The following is a 19,438-nucleotide window of genomic DNA, read 5'->3' on the forward strand; positions in this document are numbered from 1 at the left end:
AAAGGAAAGTCATCCTCTAAAACACTCCAGCCATAATAATCATCCAGTGAATATCTGCTGAGCTGAATCGCCTTAGACAGCACCAGACTTTACCTCTGGGACCCTGTCAAAATAATGTTTTATAGCTGTAGCCGCAAGGGAAACTTTGATGCCCAAAGGAAAGGAAGAGCAGTTAGAGGGCAGAAACTATAAAAAGGGGTGAGGAGAGTACCCATGCCCATGTCTGAATATTTAAAATAAAGTAGGGGTGAGGAAACAGGAGATGTTGTGTACCTACTACCCAGAAATATGCCTCTCCCCCCACAGTAAAAAATGTAATCTGTTCCTATTAGATGATAATCCATTTTAGAAGCCCACGAAGGTTAAACTGACATCTGAAATTCAGAAAAAAAATTACAGAAATTTTTCATATATCTAGTTAGGTTGTAAATGTAATTTTTGTATCATTTAAATAAAGCAGAAAAACAAAACTCCCCCAGTTTGTATCTTGAAATCATAGGACAATTTACCTATGATAAAAAATAAAGCTATTGGTTAGCAAATTGAACAATCCCCACCAAGTGTAAGATTAAGCTAGTCTTGTACTTTACAGATTTACAATATTACTTCCAAACTGTCCAGAGCTTGAATTCAAATCTATAGTCTGGTCCTTATGGCACAAATATATTTAATTTTTCTATCTGGTCATTTTAATCAAGATGATATACATTACAAAGTTTAATTTTATACTCACAACATTATCACCTAATTTTCCCCAATAGTAGACCAGTAAGTTTCTGTCAGTGAATTGGCAACATCATGATTTTTCATAGTTTGGTTTTTGCCAGCCAATAATTTTTTGACCTGGCCCTAGAGCTCTGGTTTCACTTCTTGTAGGAAAGAAGCAGCTTGTTGGCACAATGCAATAAGATCTAGGCATCTGCAACATGGGAAACTGAATGATTGTTTCAATATTTCCACCAGCAGTTTTCAGAGGTAGGATCACAGCAATGTATTTAAACAGAAAGACTCATCACTGAAGCTCAGGATATAAATTCCAAGACATTACATATGATACAGTGCTGCATGTTGGTGTCTGGGACAGGCAAGGCTCAAAAGGAAGATCCACTAGAAGGAGCTTCCCAGAAAAGTCAGGGAGTTCTGGATAATATTTCAAATATGCCTACTCCCTACATGAGCAACTGATTCTATTTCCTTGACTCAAGCTACCCGTTTCTCACAATTATGGTTTCCAAAGTCAGGAAGTAACTTTTAATCAAGGTATACTTTTCATATGGTAATATTTCTTTTTTTTTTTTTTCCTTTTTGCAAACTTTAGTAATCAATAGTGAACCTTAATGATCAGTGGTTCTTATTTACCTATCCAACAAATAAATGCAGGGTCAAACATAAGAAGAGTAAAAGTTTATGATAGGACTAATAGTTGCCCTGATATTATAAAACTTAAATGAAGAAAAAGAGAGAAGGAAAAATTCTGTACCATGGTAGTGATCTTAGCTATTAGACACTAGTTCTATGTTTAAAAGCATGTGGAATGCTTCTCCAGACTAAATTTAGTATCCTTGTGGGGGAGAGAATTTACTTGTTATTTATAAGAACACTGTGTGTGTGGTGTGTCGGGGGGGTGGGGCGGAGTGGTGTTCCAAGTAATTCAAAGCACATTAGAGACCTTAAAACCATATCTGCAATATGACAATTACTGTTTTTGTGAAAGATAAATGATTACATGTGGTTAACAGTGGTGATAGCAAAAGAAATTTTTTTTCACTGAAAAGTTGTAATTTGACCTGTTTTGACACATTAAGGGGAGGCTTCCAACCTAAACCTTTTTCTTAACTCATGAGTCAATCAAGTGATTCTAACTGGGACTGTAATTGAGCATTCTGACAATACAAGGAGTCTTAAAGATTACCTAGAATATCTGGCTCATTTTACAGACAAGAAAAATGAAGTCCAAAGAAGAGAGTCATTTGCTTTGCCTAAGGTTGCCTACTTACTTAGTGGCAGAACCATGGGTAGAACCCAGTCCTTCTGTTTTCCAACAAAATACTTTTTTTTTTTTTTCAGGGGAAAAGAGACTATCTCTTCCTCCCTGAACATGACAGAAAACTGTGTTTCTGGGCAGTTTTGCCAGAACCTGAAAATTAAACCCAAGTGTCAGACGAGTTTTGCAGAAGTAGAGATCAATTCTACCACAGTAATTCAAGTTGTTCTCTGTATACCTCTGACCATTGCAAATATAAACAATGTCTATATGGTTTTTGTAGCAGACCTGGGAGTTTGTTTGTTTTTTTAAATACACATCCAAATTAGTTAGCATATAGTGCAACAATGATTTCAGGAGTAGATTCCTCAGTGCCCCTTACCCATTTAGCCCTGGGAATTCTTATATTAAAATACAGTATTTAAGCAGTCAAGGAAGTCTTTAATAAGTTAGAATCATATATCATTTTAAGAATTGGAAGTCTTGTGTAATAAATTTCATGTCATTCTCTAAATTTACAGAGGAGGAAGATAATGTCACATGCTGGTCAGTGCAAGGTCAGGACTGGAATACAAATTTCCTAACTCCTTGTCCACTCTTTCTTCATGACACCACATGCTTCATCATAAATTATGCCCAAGAAATGGACAGATGCATAGGGGAATTAACCTAACACACCTTCCCTATGAGAGATTTCTCAAGCAACACAGGAAATGGGTGATACTTGTCATCAGGCCTGGCTAATTCTCTGTCCTGGCCCTATAACTATTTAACTAAATGTGACATATACATACAAGTTTAACTTGCTAGTCTGTATACATCTGCCTGATAATTTTCTCTCTCCTCTTCCTTTTTCCTACAGAAAAACAAATGATACCACTTTCTCACTAGGTTTCCCTCCAGGAATAAAACTGATGGACAAACTCCAAGGGGCATCACAGATGAGAAATTATATACTCAGTTGTTAGTAGCCTAGAGTTTGACAGGACCCAGAATTCCCTAACATAGTGAGGTTGGAGGAAAGGGGGAAGAAAAGTTGATGCAGAGGAGGTTCAGAAAGGCAGAAAAATGATAATGGGGCTCATGTGAGGAAGATAAAACACAAAGTTGGAGGCTGGAAGGATGCAGGCCATTGTGCAGGCTCTGGTGTGGACTGCCTGATGACTTCAGAAAACTAGACAGTTACCTAATTATATTTTTCAAGATCAACCATGGAGGCTATGATGGCGCTCTCGACTGCGTGGCCAATGAGATGGCTGGAGGCGGTGTGTCATCTCAGACATCCGTGGACAACTTCAATTATTTTCTTGCTACTGCCAATTCATGTCCAAACCCACATTTTAGAAAATTGAACAGTGTATCTGTTGAAACACTCAGATTTCCAGAATTCTAAAATAAACATGCATATTATCTTCATTTTAAGAAAAAATATGTTTCAAAAAAAAAAATCTTGAAGAGATTACACTGTTTCCCTCTTAGAATCTCCAGTAACTAATTTTAACAATAGCTTTCATATCTGTCTCAGTTGGGCATTTTGTTTAGCTCAGAAAAAGAAATAACTATAATATTTCTCTTCTAATAATGTTGGGAAATTTCCGTTATTGCCCCAAATGAAAATATTTCACTGTAGCCTAATTTCCCTCTTCATCATATAGCATGAGATCAAGAGCCATAAAAGTCATTATTTTCCTGATGACTTCAATCTATTTCATAAGGGAAAGAAAACGAAGGATGCAGCTATCTCTCAGCATTCCCAAACCACTTTGCTTTTGGATTTTGTATATTCAAGCAACTAACTGTTGGCTGTTTTATTGGTTTGAATAACCCAAGCAAGGTGCAAGAAAATCTAACTTCTATGTTAGAATTCACATCTGCTTATGCTAGAATGAAAACCCATCTGAGAATCAATGAAGCACATGGAGAGGGTCTAATTAAATCCCTATGCCATTTCCTTTAAAGCTGTCAAATTGAAATTGTAATCGTGTATTCATTCACCCCCAGTGGTGTGGTGGTAATTTTAGAAGTGGGAATATTTAAGCAATAAGACCCAACAGGGTGTGTTTTGCTAGGATATCAACAAGACTGGATAGTTCCTAGGTAAGCAGCCAATAGTCTGAAAACAAAACCTTTCCTAAAGAGTAGATGATCACAAGACCTTTTTACAGGTGTACAACCATACTAATGAGAAAGATGACTTTGGGAATGAGAACTTGTAATAGAAGTATTTATTAAATTATACCATAAAACCATGCTAAACTATTTAGTGAAAATAATGCAAAGCATTGACACATTAAATCAAAGGGATAATATGTTGAACAAATTAAAAATCAAATTCCCAAGATTTCTGGCTTTTGAAGTCACCATCAAATTCCAAACACCTATTCTGTCTACAATCCTCTTTATTTTTATGCCTAATTTTGTTGTTAAATTAAATGATTCCCCCCACCCAAATTTAATTGAATAAATATGAAAAAAATATATGCTCTGCAACTTGTTATTAGGGTACCTTTTTTGTCTCATTTTAGAGGACAACATGCTTTCAGGAAGAGTCTCTTTTGAAATGTCTATAAGTTTTTCACATATAAGATCCACAATTACATAGGACGCTTTCTGCACTGTTTAAATAACAGCAAAGAAAAGCAACCAAATTATATAGCTAATTCACTGGCTTTATGTAGATACTGCCTGAGTTAAGAGACTGGGAACCACCAGTCCTCAACATAAGTATCTTTATGTTCTTGTTCTAGGCTATAAGGTTTTTTACTCAATCTAGAGGAAAGAAAGAAAGAAAGAAAGAAAGAAAGAAAGAAAGAAAGAAAGAAAGAAAGAAAGAAAGGAAGAAAGAAAGGGAAAGAGAGGGAAGAAGAAGGAAGGAAGGAAGGAAGGAAGGAAGGAAGGAAGGAAGGAAGGAAGAAAGAAAGGGAGGAAGGAGGAAGAGAGGGAAAAAACAGTAGAAATAGTTCTGTAGATTAAATTGCTAAACTGCTTCTTTTGATACACTCTCTGACTGGAAAATTCAGTAAATCCAAGTAACAAAAGCTAGCATGACAGCATTCTAACAATCCACATATAAAACTTTCCCCCTTTCACTCACCTTCTCTCATTTTATATCCTTCCATCCTCCACTACATCCAATCTCAAACATAAACACATCTATAAGAATGAGTGTCAGCTGCTCTGCAGATATAACCCAGGCAGGAAAGATCATCTAGGTGGAAAAGCAACAGAGAAAAAAAGAAAACAGGGAGTTTGATTCTGTTTTAGCTCTCCCCACTCCTTATGCCAGCCCCCTCTCTACACAAAAGCCTCTTAGAAAGGATTCCTCAGTCAAGTGTACAAACACAGCAACCTCAGAGAAAATTAAGGGAGGTTCCATTGTGTTCCATTCTGTATGTCTAGTGTATCCTTCAGAGAAGAATTAAGATAAGCAGCATTGACAATAACAAAAAGTAAAATAAAACAGAATATCATTTCTGTATAAAAAAACTATAGAAAACTGAGTAGAACTAGAATTCACAGCAAAGAAAAAAAGAACTGGATAATGGGAGGGCACTCTTCCCACCTTCCTCTCCACTTTGCTTAAGCCCATTCAACTTCTGGTGCCTGTGGATGGGCAATAAGGAGGAGGTGAACACTCAGGAGAATGGAATTCTATGGCTTTGATGAAATAAATTCACCTCTTCTGATCTGATTCTTCTAGAATATAAAAATCACTCGCACCATCATTGTAGAGAATTGTCACAATGATAATGCCAACTCATACATTACATTCTCTACATGTTACACTGGCAACATAACATATAGAGAGGAACAGAGTGTACACATAAGTTAAAGAAAGATGAAATTCATAAATGATTAGTAACAATTCAAAACTACCAGTGTACGAGAAAACTCCATAAATTGCACCTCTCTGCAATAAGACAGATCCCCAGCATCAGTCAGTGACAGGAACACACACGAAGTTACGATAAAATTCCAATATTGAATTATTATAAAAAGAAGCATAAAACTTACATGTCTTGAGACTTTTCAAGCAAAGGTCACCATTTAAATTATAGGGAATTGCTCTTCTAGGCTTATATTTTACCTGAGTCAAATTTGTCCACACTTAAAAAGAGCACATTGCTTTCACAGAGCACATACTCCCACTCTCCAGAATTAGTGATAAATAACGAAAACTTCTGCAGAAAAAATTATTAAATTACCTATTTTCAATGCTCATTGGATAGGAAATTTGAGGGCTCAAGTTTATTGAGCATTGACCAACAGACTTCATCAGAGGTATCAAATACATGACCCTAAATTAGAAGGATAATTTTATAGCTTTAGCTCCTCAAAAAGGTGGTCAGTTTCAAATATAAGTATTATCCCTCAAACTAGATTTTCTAGTGTTTTTTTTTGTGTAAAGGACCCATATAAATGGGTTTCAGGAAGTAACTTTCACTTATAACATCATAGGATATGCTTTTTTTACTTTTGCTGGGCTTTCAATTTTACATATAACATAAGATGTCATAAACGTCTACAATGAAAGACATGTTTCCATTTAAATAAATGTGCTGATTACTAGCAACTTACATTAAAAGGAAATAATTTTATTTTTTTTAAAAAGGAAATAACTTTGTAGCATTCCAATGATTCCTTCTTTCATATATATCCAAAACAAAAATGAATCATTTATAAGTACTAAGCATTATTAGCACCTTAAAATATAAGTGATTCTGCTACAATGTAATCAGGTTAATAATGAAAAATAATTAGTTATCTAATTGGTCTTTGGCCAGATAAGAGATATGTAGAAGACATGCAAGCCTAGGCATTTTAGAGAACACCTGACTTATCTTGAGAGAGAAAAATAGTAAAAACTTGTTAAAAATCTCTGCTGTTTTTAATTAGAGATGTGGTATCATGAAATACTTAACAATTTGCTTTCTTTCCTGCTGCTGGAAAAACACCTGCTCCTCGCCCATTATGTGATCTTGTCAGTGCCCAAATAGTGAAGATCATACGTTCAATATCAAATGGCTTTCTGAATAGTACATCTCAGCTAAACTCTACATACAGAATGACGGCTTCAGAAAAGAATAATGATCAATATAACCCCACCCATAATCTTGCTTTGGAAGCAAAATGTTTGCAAACTTTCTTATTTAATGTGGTCTTTGTCACACCTGTGTAGCCTGGCATGCTGGGATCTCAATGGTGGGCTAACATGAAAAATGGAGTAAACTGGAATCGTGTTGAGCCAAGCCTAGGAAAACTAATTCAGCTGTAGATTCAGTCCTCAAGGAACCAAAATGTTTTGCTTAAGAGAACATCACAATCTCAGAAGTAATCCTGACTAGTGTTCGTGTACAGGAGTCTATGTAGTTGGGAAGCATGCCATAGTTTATGTTTTGCAGGAGAGACTTGTAGAGAAATGGCAAGAGTTATCCAGCAGGTAAGCATTTGGCCAAGAGGCCTGGGGTTTGTGGCAAAACCCTATTCCTGCAAATAGACCTGAATGACACCGGAAAAGTAAGCATAGTCATGAAAAGGACACTATTAGATCAGGAGATCTGGCTGCAGTTTGGTAGGCAGTGGATTGCTCCCGGCCAGCCCAGTCCAAGCATGAGAATGACTCAGAACAAGAAGGCTAGTGCCAAGTCCCCCCACTGGCAAAGATGTAGCTCATGTTTCTCTTCCAGTGTTAGTTCTCTTTAGCTCAAAACTGCACAGAGGTGGACCTACATGTTAAGGGTTTTCAATGTCTAAAGTCAATGAGGCTAGAGGCGATGTGAATCTACCTTCATATGATCATTTATATATTTTTTTCTACCCAATACACACAGAAAAGCACTCAACACCTCCACAGACACATACACACACACACACACACACCACAGACATGCACACACTTTTGTTAAGGCAGTATAAATGATTTTAAGTATGTATTTTACAAAGGTCCAAATTTATTGCTGACTGCCAAGTCTTTTTTATTTATAACAACTAATAAATCTTACCTAAAATTGGGAAAACCACCTTAAGTTTATGATCTCTGACATTTAAGCATAATGCTGAAAATGTTCAGAAAATTATGGATGAGTTTTAGAGATGAGTTTCAGGTTTATACATTATCACAGATTATGAAAATCAGTGGAAAATGTACAGTTGTGGAATAAACCAGTGGGAATATACATATTTCCAGTTCTGGGTTCCCTAATTTTAAGCTCTTTATATCTTTATTTATCAAATGCAAACTTTGAACTTCTCCAGTTGAAATATTTCTTAAATTCTAATATAGAAGGATTTATGTATACTCCCCATTGTTTCATTTACTTAGAAAGCAGATTGAAAGAACAATAATGTTGGATTTCAGATGTCTGGAGGAAATACTGCACGCATGACATCTGTTTTCCCTGGGGATTTGACACACATTTGCTTTAATGTACTGGTGTGTTCCTCATTACCTTAGAAGCTATATGCTAAAAACAAGAGTGTGTTTCAGTTTTCAAGGAAAAGAAAAAAAATTATAAATCCCAAAGCCTTTTTCTCTGATGAACAATAATTTAGGGTTAAGCTTTCAAAAAAGAAAAAATGCAAATGATCATGTTTCTAAATGGTCCAACTTTGTAAAGATTATGTGTAAGTCTTCCATAAGCCTTCCATACATGTTAGTCTTCCTTGTTATTGGAGAATTATCCAGAGCCAGAAAGAACATGCCTTTGAAAATCAACAGCTAAAAGAAACAAAATCTGCATCTCTAAATAGCCCGAGTCACCAATTTAAGATGTTTGAGGTATTAATCCTCTGGAAAATTATTTGGCCTCCAGAAGCAGTGAATTGTTAAATATCTTTGGTGGATACCCTGGAGTTTTGCCATAAACTGACACATGAAGATCCATGCCGAACACAGAATGCCACACTATTCCACACTACACCAGCTGGCTTGTAACATGTACATCTCTGCACAATTTCTCTTAATAAAAAACATATAACATATCCAAAACACTTTCATGATTCTCATTCAGTATCTGTTCAACCAATTTGCAGATTAAGGAATATTTCCCCCTCAGATCACCTCAGAATTTAAAAGCTTTTGTAAGGCTCCTTCATATTGAAGGAACACAATTCAGAATGGGAGCATAGAGAAAAAAATGTACTCTTGAAGTTAAAGTTCACATATTGCATGGGGGTAGATAAGATAAAATCTTTTTTTTTTTTTTCCCGCCATGTCTGTCCTTTGGCTGAGGTGACACATCAAATGATCAGATGTTACTCTGCAGCACGAGAACTTGATGGGGCTTTGAAATCAAGTGTCTTGAATCATTTCCTAAGTCCAGACAATGATAATAAACATCTCTCGAAGGGTCTAGGCCAGACCCATTAGTGAACATGAGCTGTCTCACATCAGCTGAAAGGAAAACTGTGTCCTGAAATTAAAGAGCAATTGGAATCAACATTTGCTTTCTCCTGGCACAATCTTTAGAATCTCGGATTAGACCTTTGACTCAGGTATCCTTCTGCACTTAAATAAAACTAAAAAGACTTTCATATCCCCCACTCAGTGAACTGAAGAAAATAATTGAATTGATTTAGTAAATTGCATCTATACACTTAATTAAATACATTTCACAACTTAATTTGGAGAATTAAAATTACTTTTGCATTTATTACAGTGGCTTTTCCTATTAAAAATGGAAACACCATTGGGGTGCCTGGGTGGCTCAATCAGTTGAGCATCTGACTTCGGCATAGGTCATGATCTCGCAGTTTGTGAGTTCAAGCCCCGTGTTGCACTCTGTGCTGACAGCTCAGAGCCTGGAGCCTGCTTCGGATTCTGTGCCTCCCTCTCTCTCTGCCCCTTCCCTGCTCATGCTCTGTCTCTCTCTGACTGTCAAAAATGAATAAACGTTAAAAAAAATTTTTTTAATAAAAAAAAAATTGAGACACCAAAAGGGTCAGATTGAGTTAGGGATAAAGGTTAGAAGGCCCTACTAAAAAGACTAATAAAAAGTGACTTAAATGTCACCATCTCCCTGCCAAAATGTATAAGTGATATTTTCAGTTTGACATGAGAACTCCATCCTTGTTTGTTGGCGCTGAATTCTGAACATAAATTCTACAGTTTTCAGAAAGAGATGATACATGTATCCTTAACAGCTATAACACTGACGGGATTGGAAACCAAAATCTTCTGTTTATCCAAAGGTTAGATAGAGTATATTCCATTCACAACATGGAAGTAGATTACCTACATGAGCTTGCCAACAACAATCTTTAGAACAGTTTAATCCAATGCCCACCTTAGCTAGACACGCAGCAGAGAGAACTGACAAAGCCTAGCTGACTGAGGCAAGTTATTACCAGCAAATATCTCTGCTAAGATGAGATTTAGTAGTTTTTTTAATGGTCGATATCTCTTTTGGTTTGATTTTTTTCAAAGTCTCGGAAACTACAAACATATTAAAGTGACAATTCTTTGTTGATTCAAAGAATAAAACAATAAACTGAGGAACAGATTGATGGATGACTGGATGTATAGATGGACAGATGAACTTTCAAACTTTTTATTTAAATAAAAGACTGAAGTGCTTTACTTCCATTGTATAGTATCTAGTTTGAAATTGTACCCAGTAGGTTGAAGACAGCTTAGGGAACAACTGGGGAAATTTTTCCTTAAGAGACTATAATGACACAACAATTCATTTTCTGTATATCATAGATATTATCATGGAAGATAAATTGAAGAGATTCCAAGAAAGAGAAAAAAGTCATGATTTAGGTATTAATTCTTCAGTCAAGAAGTTTATCCTCACAAGACTCCATTTGTTTATATTTTTTACAAAACTCTATTTCAAACAGCTTGGCTGGATATATGCGCTTCATCACTACAAGAAACTAGTTCATGATTAGCTAGATTCTCTATATACCAGGATCATCTCCAGTTATAAATTAAATACCAGTGGAAGTCAAATCAGCAGAGTATAATTTATTAAGCCACTGCTGTGTTAATGCAACCTCCAAAGGTAGCTCATTTACTATCTAGGATTTGATTAGCCCCTAGGAGAACCTGGTTCATTTTATTCAAATAACACTATTTCAAACCATAAATTTCACAAACTGACCCTCAGAGAAAAAATATCTGTGAATTCAAGTATATTGGAAATCTGTAAAACTCTAACTCATTCATTTGCCATCCACGTTGACACCTCGCTAGTTGTACAGGGAGTTATAAAATATGTAATCCTGCTATTTTTCAAAGATAAGTTAGGCAATATCATGGGGAGGCATATTTTGCTCAGGGATCCTTACACCATTATGATACTACCCAATATGTTATGGCAATTGTAATACTTTGTAGACTTGTGGAAAATATATCTAAAAATAACTGTGCCATTTCTGAGCAAAAGCAGAAGTAATTGATGTTTCCTAGAAAAATGATCCCACCTGGCTTTGTAGAAGAGCAGCATGAGCGTTTCAGTGACAGGTAGATCCAGAACAGAGCTTTGTCCTCAATATCATTCCGATTCTCTGAAACCCCAAAGCAAGGTTCATAGAGATTCTTTAGAATGCTTCACTTGAAAGCCAGATTACACTATTTAAGTGGCCTATGGAGTTCTGTATTAAAGGCTCCCTGCTGCTCAGGCATTTTTTCCCATTATAATATATTGCTGTGGATTTAACACTGTAGATGTTCTAGCATTTAACTAATATGGCTCAAAAGGTTGTCATCGGGGACACTTCTAAATTATATCACTGCAAATAAACCTTGCTACAGAAGGAATTGCTTATTTAGCAAAGATATTTTATGGCATATTTGCATAAAAATACTACTTCTGTCTCTCAAGTTCATCTGTAACATTGCCGCTGAGCAGAAGAGCATGAGATGTGTTACAAATATAAGTGACTTTGGCAGCAAACTAATTTGTAAATGCATATTGCAAACTTTATGTGCACCATGATGCCCTAACTTGTACCCTGCCTAACTCATAGACGTCCACATAACAGGAAAAGAGTATAAAAACCATGCTTTTTCCAGTTAGCTTACATGAAGTTGGTAATCAACCACTGGACGTTAGTCCCCTGTTGTATGTGGCCTACAAAGCAGGTGAATGAAGCAATTCAAAGCAAGACAGTTTCCATAGGCCACATGGTTAAATTGTTTGAAGAGATGTTTTTTACCTCTCTTCTGAAACCAACCAACAGTGAATGAGAAAGCGAACATGAGAACGCAAGGTGTTTCTAAGACTTGTCATGGCCTTTTGATCTCACTTGAGTGCCCATGCTTGTTGCATACTGCAGAACATGATAACCGCTTAGAGAATCAGAGAAGCCTGGGTTCAACATCTGTCTTAATGTATGTGCTATGTGATCTTAGACAAGTTGCTTGACCTCAGTTTCCACATATATTTTTCAATGTATATATTTTTCAACATACTGGTCTCTGTGGTTAAGAGAACTTAACAGCCTTTTCAGTTAATAAGGCAGGTACATTTTCCTACATAGATAGGAATGTTTATACTCAATGAATTTAAGAGAATCTGTGCCAATTTAAGAATCTGTGAAATGCCAAACACATAGATAATAGCAGAGTTGGGTACAAGTTCCAAGATTTTTGGCCCCTGACTTAAAGGTATTTCTGTTCCAATACGCAGGATGCTCAACTTTCCTAGATTTTGCTGGGTATTCTGACCTCACTAATGTACACATATGTTATTTTCATTTTTAATTCAAACAAATTTTTTATATATTAAGAAGTGAAGAAAAACAAAACTGAAAACAGCTAGTGAGGCTGAAAGTTCATATTTGCTATTTTGGAAGTCTATTCACAGGTCACCTCAACTGTTCCTACTTTTCACAGATTCTTCTTTTATTTCAACCCTGAACTCAAAAACTATAAGGCTTCCGTTTCTCTCTGAGATTCCAGCAGTGTTCTGTGATATTAGGAAATCTAGGACAAACAAGGCCAGTTGTAAGTACAAGTCATCTAGGCAATGAATATTGACTGGGCACTTTCTTGGTTGTCACATGCTTACCAGAAATATTTTTTCTTTTGAAATAATATGATCATCTCAAAAAATTAGATTACAATATGGTCATAACAAAATATATGCCTGCAAATTAATTTATTTACACAAACTGTATTTTAAGTTAGAACTTATCAATGTCCCTTATATAATATACATGATTTATATATTACATGATTTATGTATTCATTTTCCTTACTCTCTCACATGTCACTAGAAATAACATGCAGATATTTGTAACTGTTATCACTACTACATTCCCAATTCCTAGAAGAAGTTCCTAAGACTAGACATGTACCAAATATTTATTAAATGAGTGAATGCATCCCTCAATCAAATACACACCTTAAATGAGAATATTAATTCCATCTAATACATAGCAATTTTTGCATTGTATCATTCTTTCTCACCTATTTAAAGTGAGTTTCTCACTAGTTTAAGGTACAATTTTCCCTTCTTTTCCCAGCATCATCAGTGTATTGCACTACCTGACAAATTCTTCCCACCCACAAATAGTTATGTATGAATAGCTATCAACTTTTTTTTTTTTTTTTGAGAGAGAGAGAGAGAGAGAGAGAGAGAGGAGACAAGGGGCAGAGAAAGAGAGGGTGAGAGAATCTCAAGCAGGCTCTGCATCAGCAACACAGAGTCTGATGTGGGGATCGAACCCGTGAACAGTGAGATCATGACCTGAGCCGAAATCAAGAGTTGAACACTCAACCGACTGAGCCAGCCAGGCATCCCAATAGCTATCAACTTAAAAATAAAAACAAAAAAGACCTTGACACCATAGCTCCCTCCAGCTACATCCTCACTTGTCCCCTTCACATGAATCTTTTTTAAAAAGTTGCCTCTGCTTCCTGAATCCACTTCTTTCCTTTCCATTATTTCTTGACACATAGGCCTAAAACTATAATTGCTTTTGTTAATGTCATCAATGGTCTCCATGCTGTCAAAGCCAATGGTCAATACTGTTTTGAAACACTTGTTTTACTTGATTCTTAGGATACCATTTGCCTTTCATTCTCCTCTTCTCTGACAGGTACATACTTATCTTTCTAAACTTGAATTATTGGTATGTCCCAGGGCTGTGTTCAACACTCTGCTTCCATCCTCTACTGACACGTATCATCTAGGTAATCTCGACCAGCGCCATGGCCATACATTTTACCTGTATGTTAATGACTCTAATTTTAATCACTATCACTATTCTCTCTCTTAAACTCCATATGCATTCAATGCCTACTACACATGTTCTCTTGACTGCCTGAAAGACGTCTCAAATTTAGCATGCCCAAATGCAAATTCTCGATTCCTCATCCATGCCCCAAAGCTACACTTGCCCTAGTGTTCGTTATTTCAATAAATGGCACCTCCATGATTTCAGTTGTTTATGCCACAAAATTTAGTGTGATCATAGGCTCCTCTCTTTCTCTCCAACTCCACATTCAATCCATCAGTAAATCCCATAAGCCCTACCTTCAACATATATTCTTAACCAACTACTTCTTAACTCTTCAAACACTGTAGTTGAAATCACTATCATATGTCACCTATACTACTGCAATGGGATCCTGAATGAGTCTCTGTGTTTCTAACCATGGCACTCTCAGTCTATTCTCCATACAGTATTCAACAATCTTTACAAAACATAAATTGAATCATGTCAAAATTTTGACAATTATCCATTAGCTTCTGTAATCACTCAGAATGAGACCTAAAGTCTTAATTAACCATAGCATATAAGACCCAAATCATCTCCTCAGACCCACCTCACAAGTTCTCTTGATTTTTATCTTCCGTCATTCTCCTATGAATTCTGATTCAGTTAATACTAGACCCCTGGATATTCCTCAAATATTCCAAGCACTCTACCTCACTGCAATTATATTTTTCTTTGTCTAAAAGATGCTCCCTCAAAATGTCTACATGGATTTCTCCATCACTTCCTCAAGTTCTGTGCTCAGACTCTAGCTGAGAAGGTTTCATTGACCATCCTCTATAAAATAATGTCCTACTCCCATAACTCTATATATTCTTATCCTTCCTTCACAGCATTCATCACAAACTAACATATATTATTTGTTAATTGTCTTTTTCTCTACTTTAGAACATAAGCTCCAAGAGAGCAGAAGCATTATCTGTGGTGTGTGTTGCTGTATATCCTAGTCTTGGGACAGTTCCTGGTACATGGTTGATGCTTAGTAAATATATATTGAATCAGGTGAATCACTCCCATAATTATGAAAAGACAGGGTAAGGAGAAACCATTGTCTCAGAAACAGTTATACTAGGATCTTCCATGGCCAAATAAAGTAGAAAAAGCACAGGCTTAACTAAAACTAGCTTATTTAACTGGAGGGCTTCTCAGAAGGGGAATAGGACAGACTGTAGCATATGCCAAAAGTATGAAATTACAGGTGATTTCAGGAGACTAACTTTCTGGGGAACACACTGGAGAAACACTGCCAAATTCAAACTATATAGAATAGAATATATTTTGCAAGAAACTTTTATTAATGACTTGATTATATACTACTAGTGTTTTGAGTCAGTTAGGTATGGCCACAGAATTTGTACAAATTAGCATACTCAGTGAAAAATATTTCAGTTTAATTGTGCAAGTGTGGAAAAAATATTTTTAAACTCCTTAAGAGAGAAGTTTACAAAGGATTGAGCTACTACATGAGGCAGGCATAAGTTATTTCATTTGTAAAGTCTCGTTTCATTTTCATAGGAACTCTGTAAGACATGTATTGTTTTCTTGTCTTTTTATATGAAGGAAACAAAACTGAAGGCGTTTAAATGACTTACTCAAAAAATTAATTATATTAATGATAAAGCCAGAATTTGAACCTAGGTCATTCCACTGTCCCAAATCCCAGAATTTATTACTCCTTCCTTCCTTCCTTCCTTCCTTCCTTCCTTCCTTCCTTCCTTCCTTCCCTCCGTCACTCCTTTCTCATTCATGATGCCTCTCTAAAATTCAGTCAATCAAAAAAAACCACTCCCTCCTACAAAGGTGAGTTTTCTATTATGGGAGAAGTACTCTTTTTTGACAATCAACAAGTTTTGTACAGGTTCCATGAAAAATGGATCCCATTTTGCATTATAGTGATCATTATTTTATATGGACCACCCTGAACTTCCTATATTCTCCCCAGGCTCTTTTTATTTCATGGGAGCAAAATTTTTTTCTCTTAAAGCTTCATTTAAAAGAAAATTAATTATGATTTAAAGGGCAATTTAAATGCCATTTCAAACCATACCCTAATTCTTCACATACAAGGCATTCTACATACAATGTACACTATTTTTTAAATGGTCATTTTTTTCTCTAGTCCATGTTTCCGTCAGTTGTGTGGTAAGTAGGAAAGCAAAGACTTCATGCAGATGTGCTCAGTTACCACTTGAGACCAGTACTTTTCATTCTCATTTCAATTCTCCTTTTTAACCACACAAAGAGTTATTCAAATTTGGAAGGTATAAGAACTTATAAAAGAACTTATATAAACTCAAACAAATCGCTCAAAAGAAGAAAAGAAATGAATCCCTTCTTAGGCCTTTACCTTTTCTCAATTGTCTTTAAAACTGATTATGATTTTGCTATTTCACAACCAAATAGTCCTCTGCCTTAAATACAGGTTCTCTTCCCCAAGTTGAGCTCTGAAATATTACTCCTGTATTAAATCCTGACTGTACAAGTTTGACTTCATAATACTTACCATCTAGCAAACTGAGAAATCTAAATGTTATTAGGACAAATAATGGTATGCCAATGTTGTGGATTCATTCTCTAGTAAATTTCAATTTTCATTTCATCGTATAGCATCACTTCAGATCAATGTTTCTATTTAGGATTTTAAATCCATATGTATAAATCTATAAACATTAAATAAATAAGCAATTAGTAAGTAAATTCATCCATAATTAGAAAATGTAAATTTAAACACTAACAAGATACCATTTTTATGTCAAGGGATGAAAGTGTTAGCTCCTGCCACTTCCCAATATGTAAGTGTATCAAATCAAAACAAGAAACATCTTAAACTTATACAATGTTATATGTCAATTATATCTCAATAAAGCTGGGAAGAAAATGAGATACCATGATTCAGTTCTGCAGAAAGGCTCTTTTGTGGCTTAAAGGAAGCCACCATCTTGCTGTGTGTTCACATGACCTCTATGTTCTCTGGGAAAGAGTAAGAGCTGCTTTATGTCATCCTCTTCCTAATTAGGCACTCATCTCAGCATGGGGACCCCACCCTCAAGACTTAATCCAACCCCAATTACCTCCAAAGGCTCCACCTCCTAACACCATCATATTGGGGATTAGGCCTCCAACATATGATTTAGAGGGGGAAGGGGAAACAAACATTCAGGTCATAACATTGGTAAAAGACAACTTTTAAATATATGTCCACGGAGACAGGAACATGCATAGTCCTTGGGGTACTGCTTGTACTACCAAAATAGATTTAATTATGCATGAGTATTGCTCTGAAAAATAATACTGAGTTAAAAAGGAAGGTAAAAAATTATAAATGTACTCCTACGACTACTGTTGAACATTACAAAACCAAAAAAAAAAAAGGCCATAAATTATTTATGGTATATATATGTACCTAAGATAAAAATTAACTAGAAAGGAGCACACCAAATTCATAAAAGAGAGTTCCTGTGGAGGCAGGAAGAATAAAATGAGATGGGCACTGGTAATTAATGGGGAACAGAAATGACAAATTTTTAATAATTGTCAGTTATGAAAATGCATATTCTATTATTCTATGTATTTTTCTGAAATATTTACATTTTTAGAAGTAATTTTTAAAACCTACATACTTTATGATTAATAATACATTACATACTACAGTTGGGATCAGAAGGTTGGAGTAGTTCATGTTATCTTCATCATGGTTATGATAAATGGGTTTTACATTTACGGAATAACCCAAATTGTTTAACAGAACTGATAATTACATATTGGATATTCCAATGTAACATTTACCTGGTTTTGATCTTGATAAGACGTTTATAAATATAGAGAACTTGTGAAAAATGTTTATTATAATATGTTAAGGCCACTAAATGACATTATGAATGTGTTACATGATTGAAATAATTGCAATAAGGGTAAAAATAGTGTGGTCACATCCGATGCTGAGCAACCTAAGGAAAATTTATATGACTGAAAGATGGAAAATGTTGTTATTCAAAGACAATGTAGGCATGAATTTTAAACTAAACTAACAACGAATTTAGCCATTTGAGTTTCAAAACAAGTTGGAGATCAGGAATATTTTGCAGAAAAAGTGTGCAGAATAAGGGAGGAAGTAGAGAAATATGGATATATGTGGAAAAATAATGAACCTTTTTAAAAACTCCATCTAAGCTGGTAGTAAATATTCTGAACCCATCCTTTTCTAAGCAGCATATTTGGAGGATCTAATGTCAAAAATTTTTAGAATTAGGGGTGCCTGGATGGCTCAGTCAGGTAAGTGTCTGACTTTAGCTCAGTCATGGCTCACGGTTTGTGGCTTTGAGCCCCACATCAGGCTCTGTGCTGACAGGTCAGCCTGGAGCCTGCTTTGGATTCTGTGTCTCCCTGTCTTTCCCTTCCCTGCTCATGCTCTGTCTCTGTCTCTATCTCTCTCAAAAATAAATAAACATTATTTTTTTTTAATTTTAGAATTAGATACTGGTGGCCATTGGCATTGTATTGAGATATGTTATATGGTGATTCATTTTTTGAGGCTTGTATGTGCTAAAGCGATGTCCTTGCCAAAGCTGACTGCACTGGTGTAGGCCCCATCATTTACTATCTGTTTAATCTCTCAATTTACTGCCCTCCTCCAGTTTCTACACACTTTTAAACTCATTGTCCACTCTTAACATCATATCTACGATATAAAATTGTGATCATGTCAGCCCCTAATTAAAAACTGACAAATAAAAACAAAACCTGCGGTGCACTGTCTCTGTGGGCTTGGAGACATTTCCTTTAAGAATGGGTGAGTTAGAAAAGCAAGATGCAGAAAAATGTGCAAAGTATTGTCTTGTCAAGCAAACAATGGCCCAAAACACTCTGTGTGGAAACTGGATATATGTATCACATACTGTATACTTGAATATGATTATATAACTATGGAGGGAAAAAAAAGGTTACAAAAGAAGTGTTAACATAAGTTGGGAGGGAAAGATGTGGGTACAGTGGGGAGGGAGATGGAGAGGAGAGAGATACGAGTAGGAGGGAGGACCCACCTGAAAAAGGAAAAGGGAAAAACAGGATCACATCTCTATATATTGATACATACTATGTGTATAATTTTTTTTTTAACTTTTTTTATTTTTGAGACAGAGAGAGACAGGTCATGAACGGGGGAGGGGCAGAGAGAGAGGGAGACACAGAATCTGAAACAGGCTCTAGGCTCTGAGTGGTCAGCAC

At 35.8% G+C, this 19,438-nt stretch overlaps 1 long non-coding RNA gene across 4 annotated transcripts in view; it reads right to left on the bottom strand.

Annotated features, from left to right (window-relative positions):
- Positions 1–19,438, bottom strand: part of LOC109274882 (uncharacterized) — a 118,712-nt gene that overhangs the window by 18,771 nt on the left and 80,503 nt on the right. For all 4 annotated transcript variants that reach the window (XR_008423805.1, XR_008423804.1, XR_008423806.1 and 1 more), the window contains one exon: positions 5,079–5,192. This is a non-coding gene — a long non-coding RNA (uncharacterized LOC109274882). The remainder of the gene's footprint in view (positions 1–5,078; positions 5,193–19,438) is intronic.

Source organism: Panthera pardus, unplaced genomic scaffold, assembly GCF_024362965.1.
Source record: "Panthera pardus isolate Hobbes unplaced genomic scaffold, ASM2436296v1 HiC_scaffold_2, whole genome shotgun sequence".
In the NCBI taxonomy this organism is placed as follows: domain Eukaryota; kingdom Metazoa; phylum Chordata; class Mammalia; order Carnivora; family Felidae; genus Panthera; species Panthera pardus.